The sequence below is a fragment of the Erinaceus europaeus genome, chromosome 22 (assembly GCF_950295315.1).
Source record: "Erinaceus europaeus chromosome 22, mEriEur2.1, whole genome shotgun sequence".
In the NCBI taxonomy this organism is placed as follows: domain Eukaryota; kingdom Metazoa; phylum Chordata; class Mammalia; order Eulipotyphla; family Erinaceidae; genus Erinaceus; species Erinaceus europaeus.
The window spans coordinates 8,866,102-8,873,775 of record NC_080183.1 but is presented as its reverse complement, the minus strand read 5'-3'; the positions used below and the strand labels follow the sequence as shown (position 1 = coordinate 8,873,775).

At 42.0% G+C, this 7,674-nt stretch overlaps 1 pseudogene; it reads right to left on the bottom strand.

Moving 5' to 3' along the window:
* Positions 1 to 4,940: 4,940 nt before the first annotated feature.
* Positions 4,941 to 5,922, bottom strand: LOC103116881 (glycoprotein endo-alpha-1,2-mannosidase-like protein; annotated as a pseudogene).
* Between the last annotated feature and the right edge of the window lie 1,752 nt (positions 5,923 to 7,674).

The window sequence follows — 7,674 nt, the reverse complement described above, 5'->3', positions numbered from 1 at the left end:
CCAACTGATAATAGATCTTGAATTTCTGTTATTTCATTACCCACTGTTAGGTAATTTTTATGGAAGCCCTTGAAAAATAATAGATGTAGCTACACAGGAGTACTATTTTACCCTACATATTCACTAGTATTTCAGAAAGATCCACAAATTGGGGAAGAGTCCGATGCTCAACTCTCCTGGTGCCTTGATCAGAGTACCTGGTCTTCAACTTTCCACTATCAGTTTGAGTCTTCAGTTTGGTAACCTACAATTATTATTTTGGGTGTGGGGGGTTTTAGGGGACTTCCAGCAAGATGGAGTTCTAGCAGCAGCCTATCTTGAAATCCTGCTAGTTGCTTTAGAGCCCAAGTTGAACCTAGGTCAGAACCTCCCAAAGCTTGCATAACAGACTGTGTGCATGGCTCAGAGGAAGACTACAGAAAGCATGTTGGTGAGAGGGTCATCTCTGGCAGGAATACAGGAGTGACATTCCAACATCAGGACCGCAATGTGAGTCAACTGGTTTACAGGTAAACAGACTTGGCTGGGGAGGCCGAACAGAACCTTAGTGCTCAGGCTTTATAAACTGATGCCTGGTTATCAATAAACAACAGCAGCAGACACTAATATATGGTGGTGGGGGGGTTGTAAACGTAAGTAGCAGAAGGGCAGTGTTTGCACTGGAGGGCATTATACCCACGTAAAACTACTTATAATGTTAGAGCTTAAAAAAAAGGTTCTCTGGAAAATTCATTGGCATTACTATTAGACAGAACTGTACTGGGTGTTCCACTAGCCTGCAGTTAGAACATGTTGTTAGGCCTACAACTGCAGTTATCATAGTTCAGAATGGATTTCTCCATGCAGCACATAATTTTCAACAGCCACCAAGGTGAGGAAGCCTTTGCTACTCATCTCAGAGGCACCATTGTACCACCCACCCCTGGCCACTACCAGTTCAGTCTACTTATATGCCCAACACCCAGCTGAATTACTTCCAGGTTGACAAATCAAAAGACAACCCATCACTGCCCTACCCAGAGACTAAAGAGGCAATCTATTAGTTTGCACTTCTACTCAGTTAGATCTCCTGGTCTGGATTAGAGTTTGCACTAGCTGTACTTGAACACTGAGTCAATCCTTCTCGCTTACCCTGCCTAATATGCCCCCACCCAACCCCCACTGAGTCAATTTTTTAAAATATACATGCTTAGACACTATAATGGTTATACAAAGAGACTCTCATGCCTGAGGCTCCAGAATCACAGGTTCAATCCCTCAAATCACCATAAACCAGTGCTGAATAATGCTCTGGTAGAACAACAACAACAAAAACATGCTTGGGTCTAGTTCTCAAAATTGAAACTTTATAGTTGTATTTCAAATATCCATATTTTTAAGATGTCCAAAGTTAAATATAATTCAGACCCTTCAGTGATTTAATTATCTTTAATCAAGTCAGAGAGACAGGAAAAGACATCACAGCACTGAAACGTCTTTCAGTGTGATGAGGCCTGGCTAAAACCTGAGTCCTGTACATTTCAATTCAGTACATAATCCAAATGAACGATTTGGGGGCTGGACTCATAATTCTTGTGACATATATATATATGTATATGTATATGTATGTATTTCCAAATCCAATGGTAAGATGATTCTAGTTATTCGGTGATAGTGAGTGGTTAATGTGGCATTCGTATCATCTTATAATTACCCTAGTTTATTTTGTGCAATCATATACTAAGAGTAGCAAATTTATAAAAATCTTACCTTGACAAATATCTTATGAATTCATTCTTTAAATGCTGAGGATTACAAAAAGAAATCTAGTGCATATGAGCTTCCTGTTGGTATGCTTCTAATTCTGCTTCTAAAAACCCCTTCTGTTTCACTGGTTTAATCCCCCGGCTTAACACTGTGTTCTATTTACATAACCACTGTTAATTTAGCACCGCCCTGCCTGCAGGGCATTGGTTTAATCCCCACTAGTTCATGATGTCTTTTTGCTCTGCCCCCTCTCTTAGTACACACTGATTTGCACCAATCTCTTTTTGCTCCACCCTCTCTATGTCACATCCTGTTTACACCCTACTTGGCCAGTATATATATATATATAGGCAGGATTGTGATTATAGTTTTAGTTTAGTTTAGCTTGACTTAGATTGTGCTGCATTCCTCATGAATAAAGAGATACTCCATACAGCTCAGCCATGAGTCCATGGTCGTCTGTCTCTGCCCGCGAAGCTAGAACGGCAGCTTCCCAACATTATTTACACTTTAACACACAGTGACATTTAAAAATCATAAAAATTTCACATATATCAGCAATTTTACTTAATAGCTTAGCAATATGAATCCTATGTAACAGAAAGGAAGCTGTACCAATGAAAGGTATGTGAACTCAGTAAAAGGAATTTATACAGCTCTAGCTCAGTTGATGGTTGCAGGACAATTTATAGTTTATAGGCGATGCATTTTTTTGTTTTTTTAAATTTAAAAAAATATTTATTGATTGATTCCTTTTTGTTTCCCTTGTTTGATTGTTGTACTTATTAATTTTGTTTTATTGATGTTGTCGTTGTTGGATAGGACAGAGAGAAATGTAGAGAGGAGGGGAAGACAGAGAGAGCAGGAGAGAAAGACACCTGCAGACCTGCTTCACTGTCTGTGAAGCTCCCCTGCAGTTAGGGAGCCAGAAGCTCGAACCAGGATCCTTATGCCAGTCCTTGTGCTTTGTGCCACGTCCCTACAGGTGATGGATTTATCTGTCTCTAAAAGTTGATTCTTCCTTAGCAAGTGACCCTCTGCTTGGAGTTACAGATATGGACAAAGTAAGCATCAAAAGTGTACTTGACAGTGCCACTGTCTTTCTCTCCCCCTGTCTTCCCCTCCCCTCTCCATTTCTCTTTGTCCTATCCAACAACGACATCAATCATAAATACAACAATAAAACAAGGTCAACAAAAGGGAATAAGTAATAAATATATATTTTAAAAATAAATTTAAAAATTTTTAAAAAGGAATAGAATCCCTCCTCACCAACTTCCTATTATACTTCACTCAATCACTCCAAAGCTAACCTTATCAAAGTTAGGACTGTAAAAGCTGAATAAGGGCAAGAGACTGGCATACTTTAAGGATGACTCTTTAGTCACAATCAGGCCGGGTATCCCATCAGCTGGGGCCTCTATAGTCAGAGAGTCCTGAGATTCCCAAATAGACAAGATGAGCCTAGACCTCAAATAAATCCCTCTCCATTGTTACTAAACATCTCTATCAGGAACAATACAATAGATCCCTTCGTGGGCCCCCATAGGTTCTTGTCCTCAAAGTGGATCAACAAGGGTAGAGCATGTTTATCCTCTGAAGGGAGGCTGCACAACATACTCTATCTTCTACCTGAGGAAGATGGGTCCTGAAACTAGGGCAGCTTGGAACATTCCTACTTATGAACACAGAATGTGAGCTCAGATCTACAGGCATGCAGAGGTCACATAGGCTCCTAAGCTGAATATGGCCCCCCCGAACCCATCAAATCGATGGGATTTACAATCAACAATATCTATACACCATTCCCATATTTGGGAGCTACTCTTCCGATACAGCTTTCTGAGTCCTTTTTCCAACCATGGCATCATCTCCATAGACAATAATGTGGATCCACCTACATATCAGAAGTCAAGCTCAAAAAAAAATCTATAGTCATGTGCCATTTGGAATATAACTAAAATAGGCCTACTAACTATCTACAAAACAGAGAGCCCTCCCAACTCATCATCTGAACTATTCCAGCCTTTAGGTTCATGATTTGTAAACAATTTGTTTGTCTTTTTTTCAGCCACCTATTTCCAGATGCTAAGATGATGCCAAGGGGACTTCCCTGGGCAGACAAACCCACCCAATGTGCCCTGGAGCCTGCTTCCCCAGATCCCTGCCACACTAGGGAAAGAGAGAGAGAGAGACAGGCTGGGAGTATGGATTGACCTGCCAATACACTACCAATGCACTACCACTACACTGCCCCTGGAAGCTACTCTTTCCCTTGTTGTTTAACGTCATTATCATTGCTATTATTATTGTTGTTGTTATTGATGTCTTTGTTCTTTGATAGGACAGAGAGAGCAGGGGAATACACAGAGGGGTAAAGAAAGATAGGACACCTGCAGCCCTGCTTCACCGCTAGTGAAGCAACCCCCCTGCACGTGGGGAGCCTGGGGCTCAAACCAGAAACCTTATGCTGGTCCTAGCGCTTTGCTCCATGTGCGTTTAATCTTGTTGTGATACCATTTAACACACTGCACTACCACCCGGCCCCTCTAACTTGCTTTTTTTTTCTTGAGAATATCACATTTAATACAAATCACAGTAGCACTGAAAATGGCTCTAGTGGGTGGGCCTCATTCAGTTTAGGCAACTAAAGGGAGTAGGGTTTCCTAGTCCTCTCCCTGGAGCTAAGTATTCATCTGTGAAATGCAGGCTCTCGAGTACAGAGGAATATTCTGAAAGGAAAAAGAACCAAACTCCCAGCCCAGCTTTGAAGCAAAAACTGCTGTGCTTAGGCACAAGCTACAAGGTCACTCTAACATAAGGAAGGCTGGGATACTGTAGGCTTCAGGAAGACAGGTACCATCCCTTGGTCAAGTTTGCCCATAGCACCTAACACATAGGTGTTTGATTCGTATGTGGGGAATGAAAGTGAATGCTGAGAATCATTTCCTAATAATTGGGTTCAAGAATCGATCAGGGGAAAACAAACAAACAACAACAATAAAAAAAACAACCAACCACCACCACCAACAACAAAAAACTTGAAACTAGAATTTCCCATTAGAAAGTCTTAAAAATTAGAAGACAAATATGTGAAGGCAGTCCAAAAAGTAGATGCAGGCTGGCAGAAGGGAGCAGGATCCATGCTTGCCCAGAACCCTGTTCCTTTTGCAAGAACAATGACTGGGTTGTGCCACGATGCCAACCTGCCAAGTTAAAGACTGGAAGTGCTTAAAGTGTGAGGATTTGGAACTGCCCTGGACTAAGTCCAGTCACCTGTCAGCCTGTTTCTCTGGAACAATGCCTGGTGTTGTTAGAAACATACTTTATATGGGATCAGGCATGACTTGGAGAACAGTATGTGCCTCTTGTCCCAGCTGAGCCCCATAGAAGTACATCTCCCCTTGAGGCTAGGACACTAGCACCTCAGGCACAACATGCCAGCCCCTCACATCAGCCACTGTCCCTTCTCTTTGATGAAGTGCTCTGCCTGGTGGCAAGTCAACTCTAGGTTCAAGTTGGGCTGATGAGGCAAGTAGTCTAAATACAGCCGAGTTGGTGGCTTCCTAGGTATGGCCTTTTTGATCTGGGTGCCCTCATGCTACTCACTGAAAGAGGTAATTTAGACAATCTCAGGTCTCACTGTCAGGGCTGTCTGCAAGGCTGTTTCATAGTATTTGCTATTGGCCCTGTGTCCAGTATTGTGGTTGTTCCAAGGCCAGATGCTGGTGTGAATGTAGCCAGGCCTTACACTGGGAATTAATATGAGGTTGCTGGCATTGTAAATGTTCTTCCCAGCTTTCCAGTTCTGATGGGAAGAGCCATGGAGGAGCCACTGGAAGCAAAGTAGGTATACATGCCATCAAATCCAGCAGCTAGAATGTCATGGGTGTGGCACTCTAACATCAACAATGCTATGAAAATCCCACCATTCGGAATGTTTCAGATTGAGTGGGGCCCATTTGGTATCAGGAGGAGGGCCCAGGCCTCAGTGCATGTCAACGATATCATCATGCAGAGTGATGTCATCTCAGCCCTTGTAGGGTTGAATGTGGAAAGCCACCTGGATGTTGTATTGATGGACAGTGCCCAGAATGGCAGGCACCAGATCATCCGAGTGTTCCCAGGTAACATCAGCCATGCCAGGTGGGTACCAGGACAGGACCAGAACACCGATGGTGGATTCATTGAGCTGGGCCATATACTTCCACAGCATGTCGAGGTCCCGAGAGCTGTAGGGCTCCAGGTCTGGGTCAAAGCTGCAGCCCATGTCATAGGGGGGCTGTGCTGCCCTCAGTGGAATCTGGCCGAGATCTTTGGGTCACAATGTGGCACCATGGTGTGGTTCCAGTGTAGGTAGTGGTCTTCACGCCATGGGATCCTGTACCAGGAGTTGTAGAAGGCATGCAGATCTGAGTAGACGTGCACCACACTGGGGCCAGGACTGGGGGGCTCCTGGGGCCTAGCAGGCGGAGTGGTGCAGTGGAGGCTGCCCAGCTGAGCATTGGGCATGGGGACCCCTATTGGGTGGCATTCAAAGGGTGCCAGCTCCAAGCCAGAGCCCAGTGTTGGGAGTCAGTCGAGAGCCTTGAGCATGCACAAGCCCATGAGGGTGCTGAATGTTCTATACATATATATTATAACCTGACAACAACAATTCCTTCTATCTCCCTGTTCTAAGCTTATTAATGATTTAATATTTCAAAGTACAAGTTATTATTAGAGACGCAGTAACAATTTGAGCTCATTGTTAAAATTCAATCTGATTAAAAATTTGAAGTCTTAAATATATATATATGCATATATACTCATATAGTCTATGCATCAAAAGTTTGATACATTCAATCCATTTTTCCTTATATTAAGTAGTGATTTGGGAGACTATGAATTATTAGGAGTGTATATTAACACAATTCCCAGTGCCAAATATCTGTGTCCCTCCCTCCTGCTCCCCACAGTGAAGATGAAGATCTCCCCTCACCCCCCCCCAGAGATATTTACTTTGGTGCTACAATTAGAACAGAAGTTTTACATAGACATTATCAACAGCCATTATTTCATGTATTTTGTTCTCAAACCATATTCTATTAAAAACTGTGTTTAGAGCAATACTTTCTTGACAACTAGTCAATAATTTGACACAATTAAGGAAACTTCTTTACTGGGTTTTTCACAATTTTTTTGCTTCTAGTTAATTCTCACACAAAACCAGATTTTGCATTAATAGAAATAATATCTGAATGTTCCACTACAAATATAAGCATACACAGTGCAAAGCATAAGGACCGATCCAGGGATCCTGGTTAGAGCCCCGAGTTCCCCACCTGCTAGGAGTAAGGATCAACCTGTCAACAACCATGTTTAGAGGGGAAGCAATTACAGAAGCCAGACCGACCTTCCACCTTGTGCACCTCACAATGACCCTGGGTTCATACTCCCAGAGGGATAAAGAATTGGAGACCCAACACACTGGTCAATATGATATCATTTTCCCATTATTTTTTGCTGCTTGTGAAGCAGCAGTAAGCCTATCACTGCTAGTTAGTTTTAAATACATATGAAATTGGCTATGTTCGATCTAAATTGACTCAAATACTAAACATTATTATTCCTACAAATATACTAATTGGAATTAGACTAGAATGATTATCTGACAAATTTCTGTGAATTAATATTACTTCATATGGCCTAGTAATTCACACATTAAGTTTGAAATATTTAAGCCAAGCAGACTTATAAGTTTAAACCTGACAACAACTTTCTTCTATGATAGTCTACTGCCACTAAAAAATGACAGTCAACATCACTGGGCCAAGGAGTTAAAGTTTATATACTAATTATAGAGTTCTATACTAATTATATTATAGCCATTCCTAGTTATAACCACTGAACTTTTTTATTTCATATACTACTTGAAGCTACCCTAAC